A 21322-nucleotide genomic window follows, 5' to 3' on the forward strand; every position below is an offset into this window, starting at 1 on the left:
CTCTACTCTAAAAGGTTCTCTTTGGTTGGTCTAATAATCAAATAGACCTAAGACAAATTAGCAAGAGAAAGTAACCAAATTTAATACGTACTTATGTATGGAACCCCACATACATGAGAGAGTTAGAGACAGAAAGGGAACATGGGCATATGAGATATTCTGAGCTGGGGATGAAGTAAGGTGCCTTGGGAGCTTCAAGGGGGTCCTTGCAGAATGATAAAAAGAGCAGATGTTTAGTATTGATATAAGACCAAGTATTATATTATATTATACTATACCCGGTCTTATATTCCATGTTTCCCAGAAAATAAGACCTAGCTGGACAATCCGCTTTAATGTGACTTTTGGAGCAAAAATTAAGGTAAGACCTGGTATCATGTATTATATTACATATTATTATATTGTATTGTATTATATTATATTATATTATATTATATTATATTATATTATATTATATTATAAAGACCGGGTCTTATATTATAGTAAAAAAGACCAGATCTTATATTAATTTTTACTCCAAAAGATGCATTAGAGCTGATTGTCCGGCTAGGTCTTATTTTCTGGGAAACACAGTAAATAGAAGTTTGTCCTGCCCTACAGTACAGGTCAAAAGAGGTTATCTTTGATAATCTCCTATTATGGGCAAGGCCCCTAATTCAAGTTCTTCCAAGTAGTCAAGGGAGGGGCAGAAGTGTCTTCTGAACCAGCAGCTAAAATTGCCCTTAGTTCAAAACAATCCACATACTACAGCACATCTTGGGTTGACTAGCTTTGAACCCCCACAGGAATCAGCCACCATCACTAACGTTTGGCAGAGGTTTAAAGACAAGCAGAGGAGTGGTGAAAAGAAGTGTGATAGTGGGGAGAAAAAGAAAAAAGGGAAGGCTTCAGTATGCTGTGATTGGAAATTATTGGTATGGGAAGCTAGATGGGCTAACTAGAAGTGGGGCATACTGTGTGATTGTTTGGGGAGCATATTTGACTTTCTGTTGTTGCTCCTGAGTTGGAAGCTGAGTCATCGATGAAGTTCTGACACTTCTGGACCAATGGCTGCAGAACTTGCGTGTCAGAGTTCTATTGAAATATACAGTCTGGCCCTGTTTGCTGTACATTCAGTGTCTCAATATGCACCAAACTGATAATAGTGGTCACCACTGGCAAGTTGGGACGGGGTACGGTCATCAAAAGCTAATTCTCTCATCTGTAATATTTCACTATTTTATAAGGAGACTACCTTTACTCATTTTTCACTTGTATATATATTTTTTAAATTCTGAAGCAAAATGACAGGATGGTAATTGTCATTCCTCATCCTTACGACACTACAAGATGGCTCCGATTCATATTTTACAGTCGAGGAAAATGAGGCACTAGGAAGTTAATCTGCCCAAGCCACATAGTTAATAAATAGTTGACAGAATTTAATTCCAAGAATATCAGATCTTAAAAGTTACTTCTCACTATGCCATACCACTGCTTGCAAAAGTCTAATTGTTCTAACATTACAAGAGAGAACGGTCATTCGTTCCACTTACAAAGGATAAGCATAGACATGTTGGGTTAAAACTATATTAGCATCTGTTGGTACAATATTAGAACCTATCTACAAATAAGATATTAAAACTCAGAAATGTTGCCCTTTTCAAACTGAGTTTATAAAAGTATCATGTAACAGTCCTGGATGAATTATTACAAGTCTGATCCTTTATATTTCCAGAAGGATATTTAAAATGCTGTTGTAACTAATTAGAAAATCGGAGAGTGTGGAACCTTTTTGCGTCTTTCAGTGAATTCCTTACAGAGCACAATGTATCTCGTATGTGCTGATGAAATGATATGCCAATTTCTCTTCTAGGAGATGCTAATGAATCCATTTCCTGTGGGTTTAAAATCAGTTGACTGTTTCTCATTTGCTAATGTAACTAACCTAACTGATTATCTTGTTGATCAAGAGCTTATAAAGGTGTTATATTTACCACTTGAGTGCAAATCAATACGTGAATATTTGAATGGACTGAACTCTTTTTTTTTTTACATCTTTAATTGGAATCACAGGTTGTGATGACCTGTGAATTTTTTAAAAAAATTTATATTAAGTAACAATAGCACTCACATGAGACAACACATTAATATCTATAACTATTTTTGCCATTTTTTTCCCCTGAATATTACCTCAATGATTTACAAAATAATCCAACGGTTCTCAACACTGACTGTAAAAACCTCCCATTTTGTACAGCCCCTCGGAGCTCCACTGTGGTTACTAGAGAGGATGCTTCCAGGTTCATGAATCGTTCAATAAAGCCTCTTAGATCTTCAAAGTTACTTGAATTTTTGCTTTTTAACAGTCTGTGGAACTAGCCTAAATTATTTCATGCCAGCTTGAGTGGGGTTTCTATTGCTTGCAAGCAAAAGTGTCCTGAAAAATATAATAAGCCTTTAACATTTTTGTAACAACAGAACCAAGTTTTGAAGTTAGGGACTAACTCAAGCTCCCCTCCTGTCTTCCAATCATGGTTTTAAAATCTTGTGTGTGTGTGTGTGTGTGTGTGCGCGTGAAATATAACATATGCAGAAAAATGCATGAAACAATATGTGTAACTACCACCCCACTCAAAAAATAGAATTTTATTGGCAACCCAGAAGTTCACTTGTTTTATCTTCCAATCATTAATTTCGATATACCCACTGAAGGTAACCACTATTCTAACTTGTATGGTAATCAGTTCCTTACATTTCCATATAGGTCTACGACGTAAGCCAGCATGCCTAAAATAGAAAACTTTGCCTATTTTTTAATTTTCTCTGATAGGAATTATGTGTAGTGTTTGGCTTCTTTCAACATTACACGTGTGAGATCCATCCATGTTCTTGCATGTAGCTGTAGCTCATTCATTTTCATTGCTGTATCATATTTTATTGTATGAATATGTAACCAGTTATTTATTCATTCTACTGTTGATAGACATGTGAACTTTTCCTACTGTTTGGCTATCATAAATAATGCTGCTGTGGACATGTTTGTACATACTTTTTTGTACACACATGCAAGCATTTCTGTTGCATACATACCTAGCAGTAGAATCACAAGTTATAGAATATAATTATACTCAACTTAAATACATATTGTCAAACTGATTTCCATAGTATTTATAACAATCTACATTCCTTTCAGCAATGGAAAAATAGTTCCTTTTGCTCTACATTTTCACCAATACTTGACATTATCTGTCTAACCAGATGGGTGTCTAGGAATTTCATTTTGTTTTTAATCAAAATTAACATGATCAGTAATGAAATTAAGTACCATCTGATATGTTTACTAGCCATTTGGATACCTCTTCAGTAAAGTGCTGTTCAAGTCTTTTGCCCATTTTTCTAATTTTTTTGTCATTTTCATATTAATTTGTGGAGAGATTTGCTGTGTATCTGAATGTAAGCCCTCTTTCATTATATGTGTTGCAAATATATTCTCCAAGTTTGTCCTGACATTTCACTCCCTTAATGGTGTATTTTGATGAACAAAAGTTCTTAATTTTAATATAGTCTTATTTACCAGTCTCCATAATTAGTATCCATCAAAAAAATGAGTCCATCAAAAAAATGAATGGATAAACAATTAAACATGATTCAATCATAAAAATAAATGAAGTTCTGACACCTGCTACAACATGAATGACCTTCAAAATATTATGCTAAGTGAAATAAGCCAGTCACAAAAGGACAGATATAGTATGATTCCACGCATAGGAAATATCTATAACAGGCAAATTCATAAAACAGAAAGTAGAATATATGTTACCAGGGATGGGGGAGGAGAGAATGGAGTTCTTGCATAATGACTATACAATTTTAGATGATGAAAAGTTCGGGAAATAGGTAGTGGTGATGTTTGCAAAACATTGTGAAGGCAATTAGTGCCACTGAATTGTACACTTAAAAATGGTTAAAATGATAAATTGTATGTTATGTATATATTTGACCACAATGAAAAAAAAAAGGAATTCAGCTCTCACACCAATTGTTGCACTTTTGTGCTTGTGCATTACTTGATTTTTTTTCTCCTGGCTGCTCTAAAATTTTCTTGGTTTTGGTTTTCAACATTTTTATTTCCCCGCCCCCCTCCTTTGATATAGGCCTGTTTTTGTTTATCTTTCCTGTTGTTCCTCGGCACCTTGAAACTGGGGCTTTATGTCTTTATTAGCTTTGGAAAGTTCTTGGTCATTATTTCTTCAAATATTGCTTTTGTCCCCCTCTTCCTTTCTTTGCCTCTGGGACTCTCTGAGGACCTTAGACGTTCTCACTGGATTTTCTAAGTCCCTTACACTTTCTTACCTTTTTCCTATCCTTTATCTCTCTAGGCTTTATTTTGGATACTTGCTTCAATTTCACTAATTTTTTCTTCAGCTTATTTAAGTTTTCCATGCTTCATTCTGCATATTTTGTGACCTATATTCCTCTCCACAGATTATCTCCATGATGTATCTGTCCATTGAGTTAATTTCAGTGATATTTTCAATTCTAGAATTTCTACTTGCTTCTTATTAAATTTTAATTTACAAATTTTTAATCTTTTATCTCCCTAAAAAATAGTAAGTATAATCTGATAACTAGAATGTGTCAAGTAACTCCATGATGTAAATGTCCCATGTGTCTGTTTCTGTTTCCATTGCTTATTTGTTTATATATACATATATGTTTGTGTGTTTATGTGTGTGTATATATGTATGTATATTGTCTATCTTGTCTTGCCTCTTCATGCAAAATTTTTTATAGATGTAAATTGAGGCTTAGGATGCTATTATCTTCTTCAAAAGGGGATTTATAATGAATTACTCCAAGTTCCTGGAAGTACTAGCAATCCAGGATCACTTCAAAACACTCACAAACGATTTCAAGTAGTCCCTGAAAATGCTTATCTGCTCCTTATTCTTCTTTTCTTCTAACCCTTGGGGTGCCAACCCCATTGGACAAAGAGTTCACCATGACCCCTGTTTGGTGGACCCCAGATTCTTATCTCTGCACCTCTAACTGCTTATTGTAGGCCTAAAAACCAGGGGCCAGCCTCTTCATCCCTGTCCCCAGGGAACAGCAGCCCCAATTGCCTAGCTATTTCCCTAGGTCTCCACCCGCCCCCAGATCCTGGCGGGGGATTTCTTTCTTATTTTGTTAACTTGGAGATCCCCTCATGCTTTTTCTTTAAAGAGCTTTTTAAGTTGTTCTATAAGGAAAGTTGATTTAAATTGTCTAACATATCAATACTAGATGACCAATCTAGACCCAAGTTTAATATTCTTTGAGAATTGCTGTTCACAGAAGTTAAGAACCTTATGAGTAAAAATGTCACTGTTTTTGGAGGAATACATTATAGAGTTTTAGAATAAATCCTCCCCAAAAACTCCATGTAAATTTTATTGTGCACTGTATTATAGAAGGGACAAGTTGCCTGTCACCTACTGTTAGTATCAAATGAATTGTAGCTGTCTGGCTCACAGGTCAACTGATTTCCAAGAGTGAGAGTGAGGATGAAAATTATCTAAAAAAACCACTTAGGAAGACAGTGCTATTTTTTTTTTATTATTATTATCTAATTAAATTTCCAGATAGTGACATTTTATTTCCAAGCAGATGTGCAGCAGTATGTGCTTCATTTTATTATTAGTCATGAGAAAAGCATGTGTGAAACACAAGACAATGATTTTGAGAAAAGTTCTGGGGAACTTGCTGGTGAAGCAGAATAGCCATTTGATCCCATGCTCTGCGTCAGGGGTTCTATCAAGGCTCTACATCATCAACCGATGGCCCATGGGTCAGATCCAGCGCAACGACTGTCTCGGTATGGCCTGCAAGCTAAGAATGGTTTTCATGTTTTTAAAGGAACACACACACACACACACACACAATCACACACAATCACAGAAGCATACGTGACAGAGATCATATATTGTCTACCTAGCCCTTTACAGAAAAAGTTTGCTCATCTCTGTTCTATATCATCTATCAAGACCTGTGAAGATTTAAAGAATTTTACACTACTTGCAAGCTAAATCGTTAGCTTGCTATAGTTTCACAGATGCTGGCAGAAGACATGAGACTCCAGGGTCAGAAACAAAGGACTTGATTACTCACAGCACAGCAGTCAACAGAATATCAGCATTAGCACCAGTTCCCTACGTCCCACAAGACAAAGTGAAGAGAGCCAGGTAACACCTGCACACACAGTAGTTGTTTCTAACAGGGGAGTTTAGAGAACCTGAGCTTAGGGATCCTGAACCTTCTATAATGGGCAGTGAGCATACCTGCTCTTTGCTTCCAGGGAGACATTATCTCAATCTCCCAAGGCTATCTGCTATACAAACATTCAAGAAAAGACAGCCTGGAACAAAAGCCGTCAAGTCAATGTATCTGCTTGCAAGACACGCAGAAGCACAAAAGACATGGAGAACTGTCTCCCAATAAATATAAACCGTCTACAGCTACCACCTTTCAGTATGTTATGGTAACTATATCATTCCTAAAGTGGATCTGAGCAAAGAAAGTTAAAGTATTTTCATATTCTCTTAAAAAGTAGAGAAAAAACATATGGTACCTCATAAATATTTCTAGAGGCCGTTTAAAATCCTAAAAACAAATTTTCAGCTATTTTGAAATTTCTACTATTCAGAAGGGTTTATGTTTAAGTGTCCAGGCAACTGATAACTTATATAGTCACCTTTTAACTAACTTTTCAACTGATTTCTAGATTTTCTTTAGTGGAGGCACAACGTATATATACCATGTTCAATTCAACTTTTAATACTATAGTTAAATGTTGTTTTTAAGTTATTCTAAAATTTAATGAGAAATACACATTAGAGAAGAACTTTAAATATTTTAGGAACATTTTTAATTGTATGATCTAACTAGTATTATACTTTTGTTTAATTTATAGAAGTAGAGCCAGCTAAGCAGTTTTTTTCACAGCATTATAATTGGGACAGTGTTTAAGTAAAAATTATGACATAGTTTTTTTTGGTTGTTTTTTTTTTAACTCTTTCATAACAAAGTTTTACAAGGCTATAAACTGAATATCACTTAGTTAAATATTTAACAAGCTGTTTTCATTGAAAACAATAAGCTCTGTGAAATTGAAAATCTTTTATAAAATCTAGATCATCTTTAAACATCAGATATAGGATAATTAGTAGAATTCTCTCAGCCCAGTATGAAAGTTTCTTAAACCCCTCAAACCAAGAGCTTGAGGTCCAGTCTAAGATGGCCAGATGCTGCTATTATATAGGCCTGAGCTGGACTCTGGAGAAAGTCAGATTAGTTGGGGGACAATGTGGAATTTCATGTTTCCATCTAGGCATTATCTGGTGGCTTTGAATTCCTCGCCTGCTGAACAAAGCCTGAAGATAAGATTTTATGTTACAATGTTTAATTTTACTCAGTAATTTGTAAAAAGCTTTAAAACATATAAGAAACAAAACTATAAACTAAAACAGTCTTGCATGATTGGTTGCTCCCCACTATTTATAAGTGCTAGTATTTAGTTTTATTCAGTCTCTTATTTTAATTTGGGTTAAACAAGTCATTTTAGTTGAGAAATTAGAAATCATTTTAGCTGAGAAATAAGTATGAGCTAGGCTCACATGGATTATTTTTATATATTCAAATACTAACTCATTTTGATGTCCTTCAGTGTGTTGATGATCTTTGTATGTCTATCATATTTTAACTATTCTATTAAATTATCTATTATAGATTTTCTATTGCAAATGTAGACTATAGAAAAAGTTCATGTAAATCAATTTCATTTCATTTATGTCAAGCCAAAATTTAACCATGGATAGATAAGTTGTTATAAGAAATGCTGGAACTTCTGACAGCTTCTGATACAGTGTTTCAGGTACAGTGAAGACCTATCGTTTGAAGGAAGATTGGAGAGAAGGTATTCTCTACCTTCTTAGAGAACATACTTTATGTTTGGTAAGATAATGTTCTTTACTAATAACACTTTTCCACCCATTGACTTTAGTATGACTGAAGGAAGAAGGAAGTAGTAGTCTTTTAAATGTGAAACATACTTTTGTTTTGTTTGGATCATCAAAACTCATTAAATTCATCAAACTACAGTGGTTCCTTCTAGGAATCTTTTCAGGTTTCTTTGCCAAAAAAAAAAAAAAAAAAAATCAAACAGAGGCTGAGCTATATGTGAACTAAATTTAGCCGTCTTTATAAATTCACAAAACAAATGGCAATACATGAAAGAGGCTTCTAAGCAATTTGAAAGTTATGTACAACCTGAAAATCATAAAGAACATTAAAATTTATGCACAAAAGTTATAAATAAAGTGTAAAAATTAACCAAAAAATAGTCAAAATATTTGTAGCACACAAGAGACAAAAAGTTAATTAATTTATAATGAGTTTTACAAATCACTAAAGAAAAACACTTCAATTACCCAATAGAAAAATAGGCAAAGGATCTTAACAGGCAGTTGACAGAAAAAGAAAACTAGAATCATGCTCAATTTTACTCATAATTAAATAAATGCAAACAAAAACAAGTTATATTTTTTAGCTCTCAGAATGGCAAACATAAAATAGTCTGATAATACACAATGTTAACAAATTAGCAATTAATGGAAATGTAAACTGATATAACTTTTTGGAGGGCAATTTTACAATATCTATCAAAATTTAAAATGGTTGCACACTCTGAACTATAATTCTATAGCTAGGAATTTATCTAATAAATAAACTCAAAAATTACAACATATATGTTCCAGTGCATTTATTGATCCATCATTGGTAATGACAGAAACCTGGAGATGACCTAAATATCCATTAATTAGTCTGCCTGGTTAAATAAATTATTCTATCGCCAACCAAGTCAATATTATTTAGCATTGCAAAGAAAGAATTATACATGTTGTTAAAAGAATAGAATCATACATACTCTTAAACAAAGTGAAAAAACACTAGGTGCATTACGGTCTATTTATGCATATGAAGAAATAAAAACTTGTTTAAGGAAGCATACAAAAACTCTTAATTAGGCAGTTATTTATGGCAGACGTTTAGGGAGAGGAATTAATAGAGACTGTTACTTTATATCTTTTGTCTGATTTAAAATTTTAATTTTTCATATATACTTGTCAATATATTATAGATTTATGATATATTACATATATATTATATATTTGATATATATCTATATCACTTATAGATACATTATATCTCCCTATATTTATATTATATAATTGTTTCATAAATATACTGTTAATTACTAATATATAACAGTTACACAACTATTATATATTAATATAAGTAATAATGTATTATCTATATATTATCATGTAATACATTGCATATTATTATTACATAATTTATAATTATATACTATATTCTATATTTTATATATTATATAATATGTAATGTTTTATATATTATATGTTATATATTAATATATCTCATCCACATTGAGACATCTTTTTAAACCAATGACTGGGTTTCTATCTTTTCCAGATGGTATTTAAAAATTTATTTTATAATAAAATACAATACCATAGTATACCAAATTTGTTTTCCTCTCTCAAGAAACTTTTAGCAAATAGTTGAAGACATGGTAAAGAACCTTAAAAATAATACCATCCTTGATACAGCCACTGGGAAAACTGATGAGTCAGAAACTTAATAAGAACGAGTCTGGGAGCTAACAGGAACAGATTTGAAGAATAATCACTTAGCTCTGAGTCCCCCAGCTAGTACTACACTTGCAGGCTGACAAACACCAGGACAATTTTCAGAGGAAGCCAACTGCAACAAGAGTACTCAGAACGGGCCAGCGGAAACAGTAAACAACTGCAAGATGCCTAGCCCCCTGCATCCTGCATAGAAACATATAAAACCCCAGCTAAGCAGCAACCCACTGCAGCTATCTACTCTAGATTCTGCCCCGGGCTCCTCTGCCGGTGTTTCTCTCCTTACTACCTGCGGCAGCCATATTCTTTAAACACTGCTGTGTGCATTCTCTCTGCTCAACCTTAATAAAACTTTCCTTGCTCTCCTACTTGTCTGAGTCTTGCAAATTCTTTCACATTCTGCGAATGACCCAGGGTAGTTCTACACCAATACAAAAACTGTCATCTATGATTTGTCACCTTCTATAGATGGTTTGTCACCATTTATCCAAGGTGAAGAACATACCCTATGAACCAGCAATACCCTCCTAAATATAGACCCTACAGGAATTTACACACATATTCACTATGATGTGTGCTAAAATGTTCACAGCAGCCAGGTTCACAACAGCAAAAATAAAAACAAACCTGGAAACCACCAAAATATACATTAACAGTAGGATGGCCACATCAGTTGTGGTATATCAATACAAGGTAATACTATAACGTTGTAAAAATAAGTGCACCAAGACACATAAAACAGTATGGATCAACTGCACAAACATATTCTGAAAAGAAGCAAGACACAAAAGAAACATGCAGTGTGAATCCATTTGTAGTATTCTTAGGGATGTATGTACAGATAGTAAAACCAAGGAAATGACTATCAGACTGTGACAACCTGAGAGTGGAATAAAAGGGTTGTGAGCCAGAATGGGGCACATTTGCGGGTCGGGTACTGTTACGTTTTGTGATCTAGATGCTGATTTATACAGATATATCAAATATGCATATATGTATTAAACACTTCCTGTATGTATGTTATGCTCATAATAAAAACTATGAAAAGAAAATAAAGTACCAAATACCATTCTGCTTCAAAACCATGGTTCACAGTACACCTGAAGCTGAAGCTGAGTAATAGTGAATGTCAACTATAATTAAATATATATAGTCACGGGATGTGGAGTACAGCATAGGGAATAGAGTCAATGGAATTGTAATAGTTATATATGATATCAGAGGGGGAGTAGATTGGGGGAAGGGTTATCAATTCGTGAAGGGTGTAAATGTCTATTACCTTGTTTTGTACATCTGAAACTAATAAAAAAATTAAAAAAAAACACTGTTCACATAAACACTGTTCACAAAAAAAAAAGAAAAGAAACACTCTTCACATAGACCAAAAAAAAAAAAAAAACACTGTTCACATAGTCCAAAGGACATCTTACATGAGTTTCCAAGGAGTCATCCTTAGGCTTGCAGGATGAATTCTAAAGTTGGGCATTTACTACTCTAAAATAATGTACAAAGAGACTGAATATGGAAAAGTGTCCAAACCATCACAATAAAAATCAGTACCAGTACTGAGAATAGATTTAGATGAGAAGATAGAACTTCTGATTCTTTATTAGATCTTGAATATTCCTGTCATTCCTAAATCAGACATAGGTCATTCCTTTTCAAAAATATTGTATTAATTTACTTTACCAATTGCAAATCCTCTTAAATAATCATACTAATATAACCTTCCTATCATCATTGCGCATATTCACCCAGCCTGCACAGAAAGAATCTGAGAGCGGAACAAAAGTACGTGAAGCATGTCAAGACACTTAAAGTCATCCAGTTAAAAAAAAAAATCTCAACTCATGCTCCACATCCACATATATGGTGGCAGTGATGGCAGAGAGAGGGAAAAAGAGAAGCTTTGAAATACTATGACGCACGCTCGTGTACACACACACATACACACACACACACCATTTTGTAAGGAGTAAACCCCTTTGCATATTAGCTATGTGTTTTTACTTAATATTTGTACATTCATTTTCAGTTCCATGTTCAATGTAATTACCACTTTAATGCTAGTATCAGAATATTTTATAACCCTTTAAAATGCAGGTTTTTAAAAATGCTGGAAGGATTCGTCATCACAGGGAATCCCAGAGCTCCATGGGTTTTGGCTATCTATCCGAATGCCCAGTAGAAGATTGTATTTCCCAACTTGCTACACATAGCCAAGTGCCTAAATTTTGGCCAATAAGATGCAAGAGTGTGTGTTTAAGAAATTGCTTCTTTCCACTCTCTAGTTCCCCCTTCCCACTGATTGCAAAATAGCAAGAAAGGAAGCAACTGCCTCTGACCCACACATGAGAGCCTGCAGATGAGAATGGCAGAGCTGCGTGACCAGCTTGAGACAGATCATTTCTGGACTATTGTCTGAGTAAAAGATAAGTATCTATCTTATTTAAGCATTGAAATTAGAGGATACTGGTAAAGTAGATATTCACATAAAAGCCTAAATATTTAGTTAAATTATTTGAAGAAAATTGTTAAATCATTGCCTTCTACCAACGCAAAAATAAATGTTATAAGAATTAGAGGATTAAGAACCTTAAACTGAAATGTATCTACATATTGATTTTACGTACATGATCTTGTGATTTCAAAGACCTCTCTAAGCATTAGATCAAAGGTAAAAATCACAAAGAAAATGATTGAGATACTTGATAGCAATACATTTTTAAAATAATTGAATGTCAACACTATAATGAACAAAACTACAATGCAAACTGAAGAGAACCAATTCAAGGTTTAAGAGAACCAGTTTAAGGTTTAGGCCTGTGATACACGAAAAGCTCAACAATGGTAAGTAAAAGACATCAGAAAAATGGCTTAAAAAGAAAAAAAACCCAAAAAACCCCCATGGTATTAATACTGATTCTTGACTACAAGCCATAGGAACCACCTCTTAAACAGAGTTAATTCCTGGGAGAATATGGGAAACCTAAAAGGAAGAAGAAATGGATGCAAAAAGGACAAGAGAAGTAGTTCCAGAGGGTGCTGGTAGCAGGAACTACTCCTACATTTTTCCTTGAGTGCTGTCACTGGAATAAACGAACAGTTCCCTGGAAACAGATTGAGATAGAGGATGGCATAGAGAAGGTTTCCTGGGGAGGGCTCTCAGGAGATACACCTGTAAGGAAAAGAAGAAGACAGGAATTGGGCAGAGGGAGCAGACCCCTAATGAAGATGGAGCTGAAGCCTCAGCCAATCCTACGGGTTGCTCTTGGGAGCAGTCGCGAATAGAGGCAAAGGCCTTTGCAGTGTCCCTTTAGCCAGTTGTCTTGGGCTGCACCAGGCAAGGCAATTCTCTAGTGAGGGAGATGGTGAGGTATGAGCAATTAATAGTCCCAGCACCTGGGCTTATTTTCTGACTTTGTACCACACTACTCAAAATTCAAAACCCTTAGGAGAGCCAGATGGGCACATTTGGTCATGTGCTCACAATTTGGCTGGGCAGGCAAGGTCCTCTAATACTATGTCCTTCCAAAACTGCACAGAGAGGTCATTTCCACACCAAAAAACATTTGTATGCTATCACCAAAACGAGGCAGAATAGAAGTCAGGCCTCCAGGATACAGTAAATGTCTGTTACAGCTATCAAAAAGTAACTCAGAAATAATGATATACAAATGATTAATAAACATTAAAAAGTTCACCCTCACTAGCAGTCAATGATCTGAAAATTAAACCGTCTTTTGCTAATCAGATTGACAAAGATAAAGAAGAAGGATCTTTCTCAGAAACTGTACAGGTGGTGAAATTCAGGCATTCAAATACAATGCTGATAGAAGAATAAACGGGTATAACCAATTTTGCAATGTATGCCAAAAGATTTACCCTGTAATTTCACCTCTAGGAATTTATCCTATGGAAAGAAATTGATTATGAAGAAAGATACATGTACAATGATATTCAATGCAGCACATGCAGCACTGCTTGTTATACTTATAAAATAAATAAATGAAATTCAAAAATAGGTGCTAGATTGAGTAAATTATGATAAATCCAAATTATGCAATATTATGAAGCCAATAGGAATCACGCAGCTTCAAGATATCTATATATACAGAAAGATGTTCATGTTATTGTAAGTTTTAAAAATTACAAAACAAAACATATAATAAATCATTTTGTATCATCATAAATCAAAAAGTAAATGTTATTTTACGGCCTTTGATTTTTTTTCCCATGACTTCTCCATTAAACATGTATCACTTTTATAATTAGAAAAATCATATCAGTATCAAATTAATTGATCTCTTATAACTGAAAATTTTGATTTACATTCTAGAACTTTGTCTTTAGAAATGGGTTGAAATAGAGGTGGACTTTCAGTTCAAATTTCTTAAAAGACAAAAAACATTTTTTGACTAATCAGAAGAGTTGAAACCCAGGGCCACATTTGAAGTCAGATATGGTAGCCCAGTTTTAAGTAAAAGCAATTACTTGAACTACAAAAATCTGTCTTTACCTTTATAATCATCAGTTGTTGTTTCTTTAACTGGAATATTGAACCTAATAGTTTTGGCCCACATTTAAAGGGAGATTAAATTACTTGGAAAGAGCCCAGCGGAAAGTAATAAAAATAATTACATACTTAGAAACTGGGCTCTATAATGACATGCAAGAGGAAATCATTTAGAAAGTAAAACCAAAAATAACCTTACATTTTATGTGTTACCATAACCTCTGAAGAATAGAACAAGAAGCAAAAAGGTTGAATTGTTATAAAAACAATTTAGTTTAACCATTAGGAAGAATGTCCTGTTGTTTCAATGTTTATTACATGTCCAGTATTACGGCTGTAAAGACTTACAACCATTAGACTATGATACTAAAGAAAGAAAATGTTTTGTTTTTCTTTAAGTGTCAAAGATAGAATAATTACTCTATTTTTTACAGTATGGGCTTACTACATATTTCTTTAGGATCCCTTCCATGTTTATGGTTTTTTGAATTTCAGTCATCTTAAACAATTATAAAAACATATCTCAATTATTCTCATAGTTTTTTGAGAGTGAAAACATGAATTAATCATTAAGGAATATAACAGAGGATAAAAATTAGATATTTTTCATTAACAGTGAAAAAATATAGGTGTGGAATTTAGTCATGGGGTACATTACAATATCTGACTGCACAAGGGGGGTGCAATTAAACTAATTATTAAGGTATGTGTTTTGTAAGCGTTGATGTATGTGTTTTAAACCTCTATTTTTTGGAAAGTGTAATGCAATACAGTGAATGCAGACAAAACATTCCTATAGCATACTTTAGTACATAACATACATTTAGTATGTAATGGTTTTAGTAACAAACCATTTAAAGAGCCCAGCAGGAGGAAAAATGGATTTAAAGTGTACAAGAAAGAAATCCTCAGTCTCGGCTGTTGTCTTCCAAATAACTGATATTAACAACTGCTTTAAAAATTCAACATCGGTAATAGAAGAAAATAGCTTACATTAGCTCAAAAAAATCACTTAAATGCCTCTCAAAAACGAAAAGCAAAATTTAAAAACTAAACAGGTCACAAAAAAGATACAATTTTAAAGGTTTGCTTTAGCACTATTTCTTTTTTTTTTGAATAAAATATTAAAAGTTTTAAACACTTATTTAATGTTTATATACATCAGGGCTTATCATGTATCTGGCACTGTTCTAAGTACCTTACAGATAGTAATTGACGTAATCCTTAGAATGCCATGAGGTAGTTACCATTATTATCACTATTTTCCAGATGAAGAAACAGAGGCACACAGGTCACACTAGCCCAAGTTCACATTACCAGTAAGTAACTAGCGAAGCCGAGATTCAAATCCAGGCAGTCTGGCTATGGAGACTATGATTGTAACTACTAAGCTATTTCGTTAAAGTATTTACTTCATATATTAATATTTTATAACAATTTTGAAGTTTTCAAAATGTTCACAGCTTGCAGAGTTAGAAGTATAAAAGTAAATCAGTGTAGATGGAAGATAATTTTTCTAATACAAAATTTGAGTGGAAGAGATTTCCTTGACTAGCTTTATGATATACATTTGTAGGTAGAAGTGGGGATGAGAAAAGACAGAAATTACATTTATTTTAAATGTATTCATTATGAATTTGCTGCTTGGATAAACAAAACATAAAAGATTTAAATTCAATAAAACTTTGGGCTGTCTTTTGTGAAAGACGTAATTCACAAATATGATTTAAATATTAGAGAAAAAGCACAGATTTTCATTGTTTAATTCTATGACTGACTTTAAACTGTTTATAACATTTTTAATTAAAGAAGCATGTGATTGGGACTTGGGTAAGAAAAAATTATAACACAGCATAAACAAGCGTCTCTTGGTAACTTTTTTCCAAGATAGGCTAATCACTTTATTTCTCAATAGAAATACCACTGATTTAATCTGTATGCTAGTAAAAAAGGAAAAGGAAAACCATAACCAAGTAGACTGTGAGCATAGCCCATCTAACGAAAACTTATGGTTAAATAAAAAAAGGAGCTGATTTAAATGCTCTCCATGATTTCTACATGATTCTCACATGTTGTAATGCTAGCGATATGAAAAGTTGTAGGTCTAACACAATTTATATCTCCTTTTAGCAATTGTGAAATGAAAGGCATGGAATAACCTAAGTCCCTTTAGTTATAAATCAGCATACCTAATACTAAGTACATTGAAACCTATACTGCCAAAGGCTAACTTTTGGGCAAAAGAGGAAAATGAGCAAAGTGACTTGGGTACTTCATCATGGCACTGATAATGATTCTGTTCTCCTCAAGGTTAGTCTCTAAACTGATATATGGTAAGTCTAATAATCAAACGTTTGCTGACAGTGAACTAAAAGGAGACCTCTCCTGACAGTGTTTCTATGAGTTTCACATGTGTATTTTGATTATATCTCCTAGAATCCTTGCTCTCCTCCCATTTACCCGCCCATTATATTGGCTAATACATGTTACTAAGTTTAATATGCTATATTCATCTTGTCCACCTCTTGGTCCAATTTAACAGTTAATCCTACTTCTAAAATACCTTCAGCTGGTTTTCTTCTCATCTCTCAGGCCACTCCTCCTTTTATCTACTCATTAAATGTTGGAATTCACCCTGAGCTTTCTTCTGAACTCTATATCTATGCTGATCAATACGGTAGCCACCAGCTCATGTAGCTATTTAATAAACTTAAATTAATAAAATAAAATTAAATTCAAAATTCACTTCCTTGGTCACAATAGCCATTTCAATAGCCACAAGTGGCTCATAGCTATCATATTGGGCAGCACTGCTATAGAACATTTCCATCATCGCAGAAAGTTCTATTGTACACTGCAATTATATACCATCTGCGAGTGACCCTATTCGTGTCTGAGGACAAAAAAAGGGGTTCTATGGAAAGTAACCTCACAGAGTGATCATAAAGTCCTAACTGGGCAGGTCAAGGTGGGCAGTCATACCCCAGGCATGTAAGTTTTTAGTAAAAGGTTTATCTTTGCCTTAAGCAAGCCCTGCCCATTGTTTCTGTGCATCTACCATGTTTCCCTGGAAATAAGACCTATCCCGAAAGTAAGCCCCAGTTAAGATCATCAGCCAGATGGACGCATTTAGTATGTTATGACAATGTTCCAGAAAAAGATGACATGACTGTATTTGAATAAATGTACATTGCTGTACATGAAAAAATAAGATATCCCCTGAAAATACACCCTAATGCGTCTTTTGGAGCAAAAATTAATATAAGACCCGATCAGTCTTATTTTCAGGGAAATACGGTATAAGACCTGGTCTTATTTTCGGGGAAACACGGTAGGTTAATATGCCTTTGAAATAAGCCAAAACCACACTCAAGAAAGCACATAATCATGTCAACTATTCTGTAATCCAATCCTGGCTTTGCTTTCTCCCTCCTCCATGTAATCTTCCATATATTACCTCCCCGATTTCAAATGCATAAAAGAAGCTGCAAACCTGTTACTCTCCAGAACATGTGAGATCTTGCTCCCTGGTATATGCCATCGTGTTGGCTCAAGTAAACCCTTATAAAAATTCTCTATGGGTTTGGACATTTTGTACATCGACATGTCCATGGTGTCAGTTATCACCTATTTGCAGAAGACCTCCACTCTGTATTTGCTCACAAGCTTCTCCTTTGAGCACAAGATCCATGTAGCCAAATACTTCAACTTTGCCAAGGGGATGTCTCAAAAATACCTCAAGCCCAATATGCCCAAGGCAAAATTTCTCATATTTGTCTCCAAACATAGTTTTACAATGTTCTCTTTCTCATGAATGTCACCACCATCTAATCCCAGGCAAATAAGTTAGAAAACTCATTATCCCTTATTCTCCCTCACTCCTCAATTCATTTCCAAGTCTTAAGTTATCTCTCAAAATTTTCGAGGGTTCCAGTTAAGATGGTGGGTAAACACTGTGCTTATGTTCTCTCACGACCACATCAAAATTACAACTAAACTACAAAACAACCATCATTGAGAATTGCCTGAAATCTTGTGGAACCAAAGCCCTATAACTAGGGACATAGAGAAAAAGCAACCTCAAGACTGGTAGGAGGGTGGAGATGCAAAACAGCCTGGTTCCACACCCGTGTGTGATCATTAGAAATTGGGAGGGATATCTTGGCTGCTGAGGTCCCCCCTGGAGGAGCAAGTGGTCCCATCCCCACCCCAGCCCAGGGTTCCAGTGCTGGGGAGAGAAGTCGCCATAATTTCTGGTTATGAAAATAAGTTAAGGTTGTGGCTGAGTAAGAAGGAAGGCAGCTGCAGTCCCAAGTGGTTTTCTTAAAGGACCATGCCAAACTCACTCACCTATGGAATCATTGGCTCTGAGTTCCAGCAGTAGGGAAGCAGCTGAACAGGCAATGGGACATATAAGGGTGGTGGGAACTGAGTTGTTTGGCTTCAGGACAAGGGCTGGAGGGACAGCTTTCTCCCAAACAGAGGAGCTGGTGGAAACCATTGTTTCATTGTTGAGCACTCCCCTTCCCGGCGTGCAGAAGCAGGTGGCCGCCATATCTGAATCTCCATAAAACTGGCTAACGCCATTCATTCACCAAGCCCTGGTGATTCCAGACTTCACCGCACCCAATTTTGGGGCACACCTAAACTGTTTCCAGTGGCTTTTTCATACAAACCTCCTACTTTGGCTCATGCTGCAGACTTTCCTAGGGTCTCTCAAAAGTTTGCAAAACCCAGACAAGCAATATCTGGCTTGAGCATGTCCTGTATCTCTGGCTGAGCATCTCTAAGCTCAGCAATAGTGGTAGCCAGCTTTGGTTCACAGCTTGGCTACTCGAGGACTTCCAATCATAGCATGGGTGGTGGCCATCTGCAAATTGCTGTGGTTCCTGCTGGGTGACCCTGGGTGGGCAGGGACTTTGGCTGAACTTGACCTGAAGCAGATCCTCTCCAAGGTGGTCCTGGAGTTGGTGCCCCAAGTGGCCAACTGCGAAATGAGCTGGAGCATCACCCGGCCATCTCCAAGAATGACACACCCAAGCAGCAGATTGGGCAGGCACCAGAGCCCTGCTGAGGCAGATCTGGCTCCGTATGGTCAGCCCCTGCTCCACAACTCCTCCACTGTAGTCATGGCCAGTCCTCACATATCAGCCTTCGGGTCAATCCCTCCCATTGACATGCAAATAGCAACCCAGGCTCAACTACCAGAGGAAGGCACACACAACCCACACAAGGGACATACCTGGAGTGCCCAGCTCTAGTGACCAGGAAGATTGTGCCACTGAGCCCCACATAAGGCCACTCTACTAGGACGGGAGACATAGCAACCCTGCCTAATACCTAGAAACAAACACAGGGAAGCAGCCAAAACGGGGAGAGAAAGAAACATGTCCTAAATAAAAGAACAGAACAAATCTCCAGAAAAAGAACTAAACAAAATGGAGACAAGTAATCTACCAGATGCAGAGTTCCACAAACTGGTCATACGAATGCTCCCCTCAAAGTTCCATTTTGAGCTTCTTCAGTTCAATACCCAGAAGTAGGATTACTAGGTCCTTCTTTGTCTCTTGTTATAGACAGTCTTTGTTTTAAAGCCTATTTTGTCTGGTATAAATATTACTAACCCAGCCTTTTGTTTGTCTGTTTCCATTTTCATGAAATATCTTTTTCCATGACTTTACTTTCAGTCTCTGTGTGTCTTTCAGTCTGAAGTGAGTCTCTCGTAGGCAGCAAATATAAGGGTCTTGTTTTCTTATCCATTCAGCCCCCTATCTTTTGATTGGAACATTTAATCCATTTACATTGAAAGTAATTGTTGATAGGTATATAGTAATTGGCATTTTATTATATTCGTATTTTTAATTTTTTTTTCCCCATTGTAAAGAAATCCCTTTAAGATTCCTTGTAATACTGGTTTGGCGGTGATGAACTCCTTTAGTTTTTTTCATGTCTGGGAAGACCTTTATCTGTCCTTTGATTCTAAATGACAGCTTTGCTGGGTAGAGTAATCCCACTTCTGGGTATTTAACTGAAGAAGCTCAAAATGGAACTTTGAGGGGATGTGCTCATCCATAGATTCATTGCTGCATTGTTTACAGTAGTCAAGATATGAAGGCAACCTGGGTCTCTCTGAATGGATAAATGGATAAAGAAGAGGTGGTACATATATACAATGGAATATTACTCAGCCATTAAAAGAAAAGAAAGAAATCTTGCCATCTGCAACAACATGGATGGACCTAGGAGGTATTATGCTGAGTGTAGTAAGTCAGACAGTGAAGGATAATGTCATATGATTTCACTTATAAGTGGAATCTAAAGAATAAAATAAACAAATGAACCAGAAGCAAAACTCATAGAATATTTTGATGGTTGCCAGATGGAAGGGTGGTTGTGAGTGGGTGAAAAAGGGGAAGGAATTAAGAAATACAAATTGGTTGCTACACAGTAGTGATGGGGATGTAGGGTACAACATAAGGAATATAGTCAATAATATTGTAATAACTATGTATGATGTCATATGGGTACTAGATCTATCGGGGTGATAGATGGGAGGGGGTTGAGGCAGGGTGAAAAAGGCAAAGGGAGTAAGAAGTACAGATTGGTAGTTATAAAATAGTCATGTGGATGTCAAGTATAGGGAATATAGTCGGTAATATGGTAATAACTACGTATAGTGCCTGATGTGTACTAGTCAGGGCGTTCGCTTCATACTTATATAAATGTCTAACCACTATGCTGTATACCTGAAATTCATATAAAATAATATTGAATGTCAACTGAAATTGAAAAATTTAAAAAGGAGGGAAAACATAAATGGGAAATGAGAGGTTCCAAGTTCCAGGTATAAAACAAATAAGTCATGGGAACGCAATATACAGCATAGGGAATATAGTCAATGATATTGTGATAGCGTGGTACAGTGTCAGATGGTTGCTGGACTTATGATGATCACTTCTTTAGCATAGGGAATATAATCAATTATATGGCAATAACTCTATATAGTGCTAGGTGGGTACCATTGAATAACTATGATGTACAACTGAAACTAATATAATATTGTATGTTAGCTATATTTTAATAAAAATTATTAACGATTTTTTTTTCTTGTTCCCCA

Source organism: Rhinolophus ferrumequinum, chromosome 7, assembly GCF_004115265.2.
Source record: "Rhinolophus ferrumequinum isolate MPI-CBG mRhiFer1 chromosome 7, mRhiFer1_v1.p, whole genome shotgun sequence".
NCBI classification, from domain to species: Eukaryota; Metazoa; Chordata; class Mammalia; order Chiroptera; family Rhinolophidae; genus Rhinolophus; species Rhinolophus ferrumequinum.